This window comes from Canis lupus, chromosome 8 (genome assembly GCF_048164855.1).
Source record: "Canis lupus baileyi chromosome 8, mCanLup2.hap1, whole genome shotgun sequence".
NCBI lineage: Eukaryota > Metazoa > Chordata > Mammalia > Carnivora > Canidae > Canis > Canis lupus.
The window spans coordinates 8488715-8502610 of record NC_132845.1 but is presented as its reverse complement, the minus strand read 5'-3'; the positions used below and the strand labels follow the sequence as shown (position 1 = coordinate 8502610).

Here is a 13896-nt window from a genome sequence, read left to right as displayed (position 1 = left end):
CACTTTTATCATAAAAATAGAAGTAGAAGCTCCCATATATTCTACTTGGTTCTGATGGAGATTGAGCACCTTGCATAGTCCTTGGCTACATGCTCCCATTTTGGAGACTGCAGAGTTAGAGATAATCAGATAGATTGAAACTGGCCATTTTAACAATAATTTTCATTAACTGAATTGCTTTTTTTTATTGTTTGCGTAGCAATTATCTGAACGAATTTTAAGTTGCATACGTTAGAGAAGGCCGGTCTCTTTTAGTGCTCTAGGCACTAAGCAGATACTAAGGTTTCAATAAATATTTCATTTGATCTTGATTTTGGCCTAGGGGAAAACGGCAGAGATGAATTTCTCCCTTGCAGATGTGGAAAAGGAAACGCAATTACTTTCAGAGACTCTAAGCCCTAAGAAGTTGGGAGAACAAAGAAGAGAGAGGAGTAAATTAAATGGTCTATTATTTCTTTGCATATAAGGTTAGAAACGCGAGGCCCTTCAGGGTCCAGCCTGAATGCAAGTTCTCTGATGCGCTGAGACGAGACCTGCTAGAGGTCGCGGAGTGTGAGTGTACAAGAGGGGCGGAACTCGTGTAGAAACGACGCGAGCCTCACGCCTAAAAGCGCTGCGCAAGCGCCGGGCGCCGGAGCGGGAGCGGGTCTCTAAGTCCCCGCGCCGAGGGCGGGCCGGGGTCTGCGCACCTGGGGCCGCGGCGGCCCCGCCCCCGCCCCCGCCCGCCCGCGGCCCCGCCCCCGCGGCCCTCGGCCCCGCCCCCCGCCCCGCGGCCCCGCCCCCTCCCCGCCCGCCCGCCCGCGGCTCCGCCGAGACACCGGAAGGAGCTGCAGCCGCTGCGGGAAGTGGCCGGGGCGGGAGGCGGGGACCCCGCGGGCAGCGCTGCGGAGCGGCTTCCCGGCCCCCCGGACGCGGCGCCCGCCCTCTCGGAGCCCCGGGGAGGGAGAGAGCGCTGGGCGGCGGGGCGGCCGCGGGCCCCCGGCGGGCCGTGGAGGTGAGCGCGGCGCCCCGGGGCGGGGTGCGGGGCGCGGGGCGCGGGGTGCGGGGCGCGGGGTGCGGGGCCGGGCGCGGGGCCGGGCGCGGTTCCCGCGGGCGCGCTGGCCTGGGGGCGGGGGCGGGGGCGGGGGGCGCGCGGGCGAGCCGAGGCCTAGGTCTGCGCCCGGCCTTACGGGGACACCCGCTGGCCGCCCCGGCGCGGATCCCGAGGGCGCGAGCCAGTCGGGGGCTTGAGGCACGGGCCCCGGGGGCGCTCCCCGGGGAAGCCACAGGCCGGGGGGTGGGGCGGATCGCTGACACGCGCGGGGTCCCCTCCGGGATGCCAGCCCCCCGCCCCTCTCCCCTTCCCCCTCCCCCGAGCCCCCTCCGGGCTGCCAGCCACGCTCGCCTCTTCTCCCCCTCCGCCCTCCCCCTGCCCCCTCCCGCGAGTGCTGTCTCTCCCTTTCCCCTCCTCCCTCCTCTCCCCTAGTCCCCTCTCCCCTGGTCCCCTCTCCCTCGTCCCCCTCCCCCAGTCCCCTCGGGGTTGCCAGCCTCCCCTCCCCCCCCTCCCCGAGTCCCCTCGGGGTTGCCCGCCCCCCGCGGTGGGCGCAGCGCTTGGAAGCCCCGCGGCGCGCCGGCTCCTGGCTCCTGGCTCCTGGCTTCGCCCTGCAGCGCCGTTGAGGTGATGGAACCTCTTCGTGCAGCCCCAAAGCCCCGTTATTCATTGTTACTAACGGGAAAATCCTAGGGTGTCCTCGTCCCAGGGATATTTCTTCGGCCTGTATGGGGTCCGTACTGCTGGAGAGGTTATCCCGTACCAGCCCGTCTGTCCTTTTTGCAGCTTTTGTTTGTGTCGGATTTCCATAGTGTGTGGTTTCCCAGACCTGTACTCAGATATACTTACCGGGTACAAAATGTTCTTCATTTAAATGGTCACAGGGTGCATGTTGGGCTATCGTTTGAGCATCTGTTAGGTGTTTTGCACTCAACGTAAACATTTTTAGGGTTTACGTTTTCATGTAATTAGTGTTAGGCCTGGAAAATTGGGCCAGAGGGTAAAATCCTAGCAGGAGCATGCATAGGCTCTAAATAGAGGATGGATTTTACCACAAGGATCTCTAGACTCATTTTGCTTAATAGATGTGTAGAATTATGTAATTTTTAAGGTTTAATTAGATTATTTTTTTCTTTAAGGAAAAAACCTGTTTAAAAAAATAACGAGCCTGTCTTTGAACCATTTCTAGTTGAGGCTATTTTACTATTTGGGAAGGTCTGACCAAATTAGATAATATGCTTTCTGACTTGAACCTAATACAACTGTTGTTAATGAATTCATGCTGCTAATATAAATAAGGGGAACAGTAGGAATCTTATTGACAAACAATGCTAATTTTAAAAGAGGGTGATAGTTACATTAGGCTGCTGGGTTTGTGTTGTTTCATTTACTTTGGCGGGGTTGGAAGAAAAAGACCATACAAAAAATATTCCAGGAATAAAATATTTGACCTGCTGAATGCAAGAGGGTTTAGTCTACTTAAAATTGCATCTTATTTTTGATCTCATTTATTGCCAACTTTCACTTTTTTGTCTTTCATGAACTACCAATAACCAAGTAACAATGTAGTTTAATGGCATTAGATTGCAGTAAGTTCATTTTAAATATTTGAAATTCTGAGTTAAGGAGATAATTTTTAATTTTTGTGTATTGCTGTTAGAATTTTCAGTGACCTTTTACATGTGCAATCTTAGTTGAACCTCATGTCGGGTCTCTAAGTTAGGAATGCCAAGAAGTGAAGTCTTTTCCCATGACAGAAGCATTTGAAGATTGTGTAAGGATCAGAATTTCCTTAAAGCCTGAAATAATCTTACTGAAATAACCTTTGATAAAAATTAGAATTTGGATAGATATTAGGGCGCTGTGAATTATAAAATATGATAAACTGTGGACTCTGCTAGAAAATGAAGTACATAAATGGTGAAAGATTTTTGGTGAGAAATGTGAAATATAAACATCTTTTAAGGGCAGCCTGGGTGGCTCAGCAGTTTAGCGCCACTTTCAGCCCAGGGCATGATCCTGGAGTCCAGGGATCGAGTCCAATGTCAGGCTCCCTACATGGAGCCTGCTTCTCCCTCTGCCTGTGTCTCTGCCTCTCTCTCTCTCTCTCTCTCTGTCACTCATGAATAAATAAATAGAATCTTTAAAAAACAACAACAAAAAAGTCTTTTAAAAAGAAAGGAGTAACTGCTTTTTTTTTTTAAGTTTTAATTATTTAAATAATCTGTACACCCAACGTGGGGCTTGAACTCAACCCCCAGATCAAGACTGACCCAGTACACTCCAACTGGGCCAGCCTGGCGCCCCAGTAACAGCTCCTTCTTTAGTATAGTTTTTACACTTTTTTTTTCACATCTGCCTGTGATGGCAAGAGCATTTTGATAAATAAGACAGCGCCAAAGAGTCCAAGATAAATACAGCAGAATAGTCATCTATAAAAGATGAATTTTGAATAATGCATATATATGTATAGTGTGTATATATATATATATATGTATATTTTTAAAGATTTTATTTATTCATGAGAGACACAGAGAGAGAGGCAGAGACACAGGCACGGGGAGAAGAACCAGGCTCCATGCAGGGAGCCCAATGTGGGACTTGATCCCTGGTCTCCAGGATCATGCCCTGGGCTGAAGGTGGCGCTAAACTAAACCGCTGAGCTACCCAGGCTACCGGTATAGTGTATATGTTAAGAGAACTTTATTATTATATTTTTAAAGTGAGCTCTGTACCCATCAGGGGGCTTGAACTCCTGGCTCTGAGATTGAGTTGTATGTGCTACTGGAGAACTCATATTTTAAAAAATTGTGCATGTATCAAAATAAAGTTATTTTAGAAGGTAAGTAAGTAAATATCTGTGAGTTTACCAGGGAAAACGAATTGCAAAATAAAAAGAATGAAACATGGTTTCTGCTTTCAAAGAACTTACAGTCAAACTTCTAGTCAAGTAGAATAGTTTTTTTTTCACTACTGTAAGTGCCTTATGAGTATTATAATCAGGAATTTAGATAAGGGAGACATTACTTGTGATTGTGTCATGGTAGAGATGGTGTGTGAAATGAGTGAGGTTTGGAAGGTTTTCAACATGAGGCTATTGTAGGACATTTCTAAAATAAAAAGATAGTTGGGTTCCTGGAAAGGTACAAGTTATAATTAAAAAAGGATCGTTCAGAACAATTTGGCTGATAGTAAGCCTGGGTTATGTAAGTGAATATAGGAGAGGAAAAATACGAAATATGAAAGACTTCTTTAAAGGTGTTTGATAAAAAAAAAAAAAATAAAGGTGTTTGATTAAAAAAAAAAAAAAGGTGTTTGATCAGAAGAGGTATGTATTCCACGTGAATGAAGAATGAGCTGTAATTGGGAGAAGACAGACCAGGAGATTCCTTGGGCAGCTTTAGGTTAAGCTAGACGTCCATAGCACTACTTTTGTGCTCCTTGTGGTTTCTCAGAAGTGCTATCTTGAAAGCAGGCCTCGAGATAAAAACATGGGTGCAGGGGCGCCTGGCTGGCTCAGTGGGTAGAACATGTGAATCTTGATCTTGGAGTCATAAATTTGAGCCCCATGTTGGGCAGTAGAGCTTACATAAATTAAAAAGAAACCCCAAAAGGACATGGGTGCAGATGAGATTCTGAAAGCAGCAGTAAGGGAGCGGGTAAAGAGTTAGGGAAGGGAAAAAAAGCCAACGGATGGACATCTGGTTGGGGGGCGGTTTAATTCTGTGGAGATTTTTGTAGAACTGCCTCAGAATTGTCCTATCAAATGAAGGGAAGTTGAGTTTTTCCACCTGCTTCTGGATCTCTAATAGCTCAAATCATTGAAAATCTTCATCATTGATTGGGTTTAGTATTTCTTTCTCCATTACATAAAAAAAGAAAGGAACTGTCATATTTAAAAGAAAGGATCTTTATGTCCAAATAATTGGGAACACATATATCAAGTCCTCAACCTTTGTCTTCTGTCTAAACATTCATACTTTGAATTGTTTCCATAGTAGTTAGTATTTATGTATTGTTTACTATCTCACTCTGTTCAAAGCACTTTATTTTTTTTATTTATTTATTTTTTTTATTTATGATAGTCACACAGAGAGAGAGAGAGAGGCAGAGACACAGGCAGAGGGAGAAGCAGGCTCCATGCACCGGGAGCCTGATGTGGGATTCGATCCCGGGTCTCCAGGATCGCACCCTGGGCCAAAGGCAGGCGCCAAACCGCTGCGCCACCCAGGGATCCCTTCAAAGCACTTTATATGTATTTTTTTTTAAAAGATGGATTTGAAAGAGTGTGTGCACAACCATGTGTGGAGAGGAGGGGAAGAGGGAGAGAATCTTCAAGCAGATTTCCTGCTGAGTGCAGAGCCCAAGGTGGCTAGATCTTATGACCTATGAGATTATGACCTGAGACGAAACCAACAGTCAGGTGCTTAACTGACTGCACCACCCAGGGGCCCCAGCACTTTATATGTACTTTATATATACGCCAGAACTCCATGAGGTACATATTTATGGTTATTTATCTGAGTTTTATAGATGACAGAATTGAGGCACAGAGAAATAACCTTGTTCACAAACCTAGGACATAATGGAACTTGTATTTGAACCCAAGTAACCTTGCTCCAGAAACTATCCTTTTTTTTTTTTTTTTTTTTTTTTTTAAGATTTTATTTACTTATATGAAAGAGCAAGCAAGAGAGAGAGAAAGAGCATGAGCACGAGCACGAGTGGGGTTAAGGACCAGAGGGAGAAGCAGACTTCCCATTTAGCAGGGAGCCTTATGCGAGGCCTGACCCTGGAACTCTGGGATCATGACCTGAGCTGAAAGCAGACACTTAACCAACTGAGTCACCCAGGTGCCATCCAGAAACTACTCTTAGCCACAATGTTGTCTTATAAATAGTTTTCAAAATATGTATTTCTAAGGATTTCTATGGAAAGTATTCTTTTTTTTTTTTTTTTTTATGGAAAGTATTCTTATTCTGTAGCTTTTAGTACTCTTTCTTTATAAGTAAAATATTCCACGCGTAATCTAGCTTATGAACATGATAAAACCAATTACTCTTTTTATTCTGAAACGTATTGATAAATTGAGTAAGAATTGAGTAAGAATTGCACTATTGTTGCATGCATCTCCTAGAGTCTAGATTCTAAATACTTGAAACCCTCTTTTTTAGTGTCATGTTAGACAGGTTCTTTGAACCCTCATATAGAATATGGCATGACCATGACCATCTTTGTCAATTTTAGCTCATTTTTCTGAATAGTTTGTTTTTTCTTTAAAGACTATTATTTTCAGTTTAATTTATTTTTATTAAGTTTTAAATTTTAATTTCAGTATAGTTAACATACAATGGTATAGTAGTTTTGGGTGTACAATGTAGCGATTCAACACTTCTATACAGCAAACACTTTAATCTCTGTCACCTGTAAAAAACATATGTACAAGTTACATATAAATTTTTAAATTTATTTTTTAAGTTTTATCTTTTTTTTTTTTTTTAAGTAAACTGCCCAATGTGGGTCTCAAACCCTGAAGTCAGGAGTCGCACACTCTACTGACTGAACCAGCCAGGCACCCCTAAAAAAACTTAACTTTTTATAATTTTATAACTAGATTTCACAAGCCTGCCTTCTGTGCCTTTATCCAGATTTTTGTTAAAAATACGAACAGTTCTGCCACCTGCTAGAAAAGACTTTCTGTATTCATATCAGTCTTCTCTATAACTGTTAAATTATTTACCAGTTTCCCTGACATAGATTTTTTTCCCTCATAGTTGCTTGAATCTGACTCTATAAATAGCTTTACCTTTTGAAATAGACTAGACAATGTTAATGCAGACAGTTTCTCAATATTAAAAGGTTCTTATTAGGTCACTATATTGTAGTGTATAACAAATATTAATAATACGGGTCCTTATGCTTTTCCAAAAATTTGTATATGTGCTCTTCTGTTATTTGGATGGTGAGGCTAGAATTTTGGGTATGAAACATAAAAGTATTCCTTCTTTCTCCCTGGTTAAAAGTTTCTTCAGAAACCATTTTGAATCTTCAGATGGACAATTGAGCTGTACATCATAGAGCATGAATTCAACCAGGAATATTTTTCATTTGGGGTTATTGCCAGAAGGTTATTGCTATCAGAAAATTTGGGGCTCCTGGGTGGCTCAGTCAGTTAAGCATCTGCCTTCAGCTCAGGTTGAAGGGTCCTGAGCCTTCAGCTCATGATCTCGGGGTCCTGAAGTCAAGCCCTGTGACAGGTTCTCTGGTCAGTGGGGAGTCTACTTCTCCCTCTCACTCTGCTTCTGTGCTCTCCCTCTCTCTCTGTAATAAAATCTTAAAAAAAAAAACTCAGAAAATTTCAAATTGTCTTGCTAGGGTAGATAGAGGAAAAGATGTAAGATCGCAAAGGTAAGGATAAACTGAGGTCAGTTGTTGAAAGCCTGAATTTCCATGCAGAATTTGGATTTTCTTGTGCTCCTTAGAGATTGCCATCCTGTGAATCACAAGCTTCTAGAGGAATCTCAGAGTTTTGTGGGATCTACATCTATATCTGAACAAATGGCATTTTCATATACATTTATTTTCCTTCTTCATGTTATGTATCTTTTCTAATGCCTAGTGACTTTCTTCCCTGGACAAACTGTCAGACCAGAGTGAAAGCATACAATCCTTCTTTTGGGGGGGGGGGGTATACACTGGAAAAGAGACTGAAGTAGCTTAGAATGCATGTTGTCTTACCCTCTTGTATCTAAATATCTTACTCTCAGTAAATCATTATCAAAAGAAGGAATAAAAGAATGATTTTGTTACCACAGTGAATTAAATAAAACTAGATAACTAGAATATTAAGGGCCTTCTATTTTGGCAGATGATTATTTTGTTATGATTAATTGTAAGGAATACTAAATTGTCTTGGTAGAAATTATTAGCTTTTGTTTACATGCACTAGTTCTCACTAATTGTTTAGTTACCAAAAAATTAATACCGGAAACCAGAATGAAGAGTACTTAATCTTCCCCAGTCCCCATTTGTTCGCTCTGAGCAAAAGAACACATAACCTTCAATAACTATATATTTTTATAGGATGTCTACATCCAGGTATAGTGTGCTGTAATGCAGGTTTAAAATTTTTACTTTGGTGGTTTCGTACAGTATGTATCATTCTGTATCTTCCTTTTTCCCAATCCAACATTATGTACTTTAGATCTATCCCTGTTGATAAACTTATCCTTCTGTTTCAATTGGTTAAACTGTTACGTAGCATTCAGTATGAATGTACCTTTTATGTATTCATTCTTCTAATGAACATAAAATATTGTAAAATCAAAAGTGAGATTAAGACTATCTAGAAAGCAATGAGAATATTTTCATTTAATTGGCAAACATTGGTATTTATTTATTTTTTTTTTTTTAAAGATTTTATTTTATTTAATCATGAGAGATACAGAGCAGGAGAGAGAGAGGCAGAGACACAGGCAGAGGGAGAAGCAGGCTCCATGCCGGGAGCCTGACGTGGGACTCGATCCCAGATCTCCAGGATCACGCCCTGGGCTGCAGGCGGCGCTAAACCGCTGCGCCACCCAGGCTGCCCCCAAACATTGGTATTTAGAGGAAAATGCATACTAATTAAATATTTTTATTAAATAAAAAAGAGAAGTTAGTACTCATATTTAAGGATTAAGAAAATAAAACTCAAACCAAGTAGGACATGGAAATTAAAGATAAAACTGTAATTAATGGAATTGAAAAAAACAGAACAAAAATAGTAGAAATGATAAATTGCTGAACTGGTTCTTTGCAAAGACCAATGAACTAGATAAAGCTGTTATAGAAGAAAAAAATTAAAGAAAAATTAAAAAAAGTAGAGATGCACAAGATTAGGAATGAAAAAGGAAAAAATATAGGAGAGATAATGGAATGTTATGCAAATTTTCTTGAGATTACTATATGCATGCTGTGATGCAAAATTGAAAATTGACGGGGCATGCATGATTTAATAGCAAAATATAAATTAGTAAATTTGATCTAAGAAGTGAAAAACTTTAATTGTCCCATTCCCACTAAAGGGTCAAAAGATGATTGAAGATATGTCCTGCAAAGAGGCAGCATAGCAGATAGTTTCATAGCTGAGTTTCATTTAATTTATAAAGAGTATACAATAATAATAATGATAATAATAAAACCTTTTCTACGGTATAGAAGATGCAGAGTTACTGAATGGATTCTGTGAAGCACATGTACTTTAAAATTTAAAAAAAAATTTTTTTTAGCTTTTATTTATTAATGTGAGACACACACGGAGTGGGAGAGAGAGACTGAGACAGAGACACAGGCAGAGGGAGAAGCAGGCTCCATGCAGGGAGCCTGATGTGGGACTCGATCCCGGGTCTCCAGGACCATGCCCCAGGCTGCAGGTGGCACTAAACTGCTGCGCCACCAGGGCTGCCCTAAAATTTTTTTTAAATTTAAATTCAGTTTGCCAACATACAACACCCAGTGCTCATTCCGTCAAGTGCCCTCCTTAGTGCCCATCACCCAGTCACCCCATCCCCCCACTTTCTTCCCCTTCTACTACCCTTTGTTTCCCAGAGTCCGGAGTCTCTCATGGTTTGTCTTCCTCTCTAATTTTTCCCCACTCAGTTCCCCTCCTTTCCCTTATAATCCCTTTCACTATTTCTTCTATTCCACATATGAGTGAAACCATATGATGATTATCTTTCTCTGATTGACTTATTTCACTCAGCATAATATCCTCCAGTTCCATCCATGTCGAAGCGAATGATAGATATTCATCCTGATGGCCAAGAAATATTCTATTATGTATATATATACACACATGCACCATGTCTTCTTTTATCCATTCATCTGTGGCTTCTTCTGTGGTTTGGCTATTATGGATGTTGCTGCTATGGGCATTGGGGTGTAGGTGTCCTGTCATTTCACTACATCTATATCTTTGGGGTAAATACCCAGTAGTGCAATTGCTGGGTCATAGGGTGGCTCTATTTTTAACTTCTTGAGGACCCTCCACACTGTTTTCCGGAGTGGCTGTACCAGTTTGCATTCCTACCAACAGTGCAGGAGGGTTCCCCTTTCTCCACATCCTCTCCAACATTTGTTGTTTCCTGTCTTGTTAATTTTAGCCATTCTCACTGGTGTGAGGTGGTAGCTCATTGTGGTTTTGATTTGTATTTCCCTGATGGCAAGTGATGTGGAGCATCATTTTCTCATGTGCTTGTTGGCCATGTGTATGTCTTCTTTGGAGAAATGTTTGTTCATGTCTTCTGCCCATTTCATGACTGGATTGTTTGTTTCTTGGGTGTTGAGTTTGATAAGTTCTTTTTTTTTTTTTTTTTAAGATTTTTATTTATTTATTCATGAGAGACACAGAAAGAGGCAGAGACACAGGCAGAGGGAGGAGAAGCAGGCTCCATGCAGGGAGCCTGATGTGGGACTCAATGCTGGGAATCCAGGATCATGCCCTGAGCCAAAGGCAGATGCTCAATCGCTGAGCCACCCAGGCATCCCGAGTTTGATAAGTTCTTAATAAGTCTTGGATACTAGCCCTTTATCTGATAGGTTATTTGTGAATATCTGCTCCCATTCTGTAGATTGTCTTTTAGTTTTGTTGGTTGTTTCCTTTGCTGAAGCACATGTACTTTTATCCCTGATAAAAACGTTACCCAAAAGTTAATTTCACTTGCAAAATTTCTAAATGCAATATTAGCCAATAGAATCTAGATATAGGGGATCCCTGGGTGGCTCAGCGGTTTAGTGCCTGCCTTTGGCCCAGGACGTGATCCTGGAGTCCCGGGGTCAAGTCCCACATTGGGCTCCCTGCTTGGAGCCTGCTTCTCCCTCTGCCTGTGTCTCTGCTTCTCTCTCCCTCTCTGTATCTCTCATGAATAAATAAATAAAATCTTAAAAAAAAAAGGATCTAGATACAAAGCAACAGACTAATACTACATTTAGACCCATAGAGTATATCAACGCAAGGATCATTTGTATCAAATCTGTTAATTGATTATATCAATGTTTGAAGTAAGGAATATCGTAAATCATCAATAGCTGCTAAGAAGACATTTAATAAAGTTCATTAAGTCTGTTTCTAATTAGGGGCTCCTTACTGGCTCAGTCACTAGAGCATATGACTCTTGATCTCAAGGTTGTGGGCCCAAGTCCTATGTTGGGCTTAGAGCTTTAAAAAAAAAATTCTAATTTAAAAAATCAAAGTAAATTAAGAATAGGAGTAAATTCTAGCAATATCCTAAGTGGCTAACCCATTAGGACCCAGACATGGATGCTTAAAACCACTTTTTTTAAACATATTTAAGATTGCCTTAGAGATTCTAGTAAATGCATTAAAACAGTAAAGTTATTAGTTTTAATTTTGGAGAATGAGGTAAAACTATCATGTTTTCCAGTATATTCAGGGAATAGTCAGAGAAACTGAAAAGGAATAGTGAAGGAGGAATGTCTTAGAGCTATCAAAATTCTACATTCTGTGTATTCAGATTATATATGGTATTGGGGGATGCCTGGGTGGCTCAGTGGCTGCCTTCAGTTCAGGACCTGATCCTGGAGTTCTGGGATTGAGTCCCACATTGGGCTCCTTGCATGGATCCTGCTTCTCCCTCTGTCTCTGTCTCTGCCTCTCTGTGTCTCTCATGAATAAATAGATAAAATCTTTAAAAATATATAAATGAATAAATACATTAATATGGTATTGGCATAAGTAGCTTATTGGAACAAAATGGAGGATCCAGAAATATGTGCAAGTGTAATAAAGATAGTATTACAGTTCAGTGGGTAATGGGTAGATTGTGTAGTAAGTGGTGCTGGTACAACTGTCTGCCTGTCTGAAAGAAAATAAAATTGGGTTCTTGTCTTAAAATAAACCCCAGATGGATTAAAGCCTTGTTTAAAAAAATATTTAAGGTTATTTTACAGCTTTAGCTATATAGACTAGGGTGAGGGAATTTTAAGATTAGAAACTCAGAAGCTATTATAAGAGACATGTTTGGTTCTATAAAAATTAAAGCTTTTAATGATAAAGGAAACCATGAGTAAGTTACCAGTAACTATATTAAGACAGACATAACTAGTAGAATATGTAGAGCCCGTAAATAACCTTCGTATATGTGATCAGATGTTTTTTGACAAGAGTGTCAAGACTGTTCAAAGGGGAAAAAAGTCTTTTCAATGAAGAAATTGGGCAAATTATATACTCACTTGCAAACCTATGCAGTTGGATGCTTATGTCACATAGAAAAATTGACTTGAATGGGTGAAAGGCCTAAGCATAAGAACTAAAACTCTTAGAAGAAAATGTTTGTGACATTGGATTTGGCAGTAATTCTTTGAATATGACACAAGTATAGACAAAAAAGGTAAATAGATAAATTTGACAATTTCACATTAAAAGCTGTGCATCAGAGGGCACAGTCAAGAGAGTGAAAAGGCAACCTATGGAATGGTTATAAATATATTGCAAATCATATGTCTGATAAGGGGGTAAATGCCCAAAATATGCAAAGGACTCCTACAACTCAACAAAAAGAAGTGAACAACCCAATTAAAAAACAGCAATTGAATAGACATTTCTCTAAAAAAGATATATAAATAAATGACTAATGAATACATGAAAAGATGTTCAAAATTACTAATCACTAGGGAAATGCAAATCAAAACCACAGTGAGATCACCTCATACCCATTAGGATAGCTACTATCAAAAAACCAGGGGGAAAACCCCCCAGAAAAGTAAGTGTTGGTGTGGATGTGGAGAAATTGGAACCCTTGGGCATGCAACTGGGAATGTAAAATGGTATAGCCACTATGGCTGGTGTTATATGTATGTGTAAGAATAGCATGGTGATTCCTCAGGAACTTAAAAATAGGATCACCATATGATCTAGCAATTTCTCCCCCCTCCCCCCGTTTAGTTATTTATTTAAATAACTGCACCGAACATGGGGCTCAAACTTACAACCCCAAGATCGAGTTGCATGCTCTACTAACTGAGCCAGCCAGGCACCCCTGATACAGCAATTTCACTTTTGGATATATACCCAAAAGAAGTAAAAACAAGGACTTGAAGAGATAGTTGTACAGCTGTATTCATGGCAGCATTATTCACAATAGCCAAAAAATGGAAGCAACCCAAGTGTCCAGTGATGGATTAACAAAATATGATATATACACACAACTGAATGTTACTCAGCCTGGAAAAGGAAGGAAATTCTGACATGCTTACAAAATGGATGAATCTTTAGGATAATATGCTAAATGAAATAATGCCATCAAAGACATACTTTATAATTCCACTGAAAACCTCTTTGGACCCCCAGACTAGTCAGGTTCATAGAGATAAAGTAGAATGGTGGTTTCCAGGGGCTGGCTGGTGGGAGGATGAACGGAGAGCTCCTATTGAATGGCTGTGGGGTTTCAGTTTTGCAAGATGAAAAGAATTTGGGAGATTGGTTGCACAACAATGTGAATGTACATAATGTTGCTGAGCTATATACTTAGAAATGGCTAAGATGATAAATTTATGTGTATTTCACCAAAATTAAAAATTTAATAAACAAATAGTTTGAAAAAATATTTGCTGTATAGGAGTTCTATTTGAATCCAGAAGACAGGATTAATTTTACAAGAGAGATTATGGTTCTAGTAGTTAAAAAAAAAAAAGACAAAAGATGTAAAGAAGCAGTTAAAAGAGCAAATCTAGAAGGCTGTAAAGCTAATGAAAAGACAAACTCACTGGTTGTCAAGTAATACAAATTAAAGTACTATTGAAATATAACAACGTGGGCAGCCCAGGTGGCTCAGCGATTTAGCACCACATTCAGCCCAGGACGTGAT

General features: G+C 40.7%; 1 protein-coding gene across 2 annotated transcripts in view; it reads left to right on the top strand.

Moving 5' to 3' along the window:
* The first annotated feature begins 837 nt into the window (after positions 1–837).
* USP33 (ubiquitin specific peptidase 33) overlaps positions 838–13896 on the top strand; it is a 52945-nt gene continuing 39886 nt past the window's right edge. The window contains exon 1 of one of the 2 annotated variants that reach the window (XM_072834132.1): positions 838–994. The gene's annotated coding sequence lies outside the window, so the exon portion shown is untranslated. The remainder of the gene's footprint in view (positions 995–13896) is intronic. The other variant, XM_072834129.1, reaches the window with a different exon arrangement.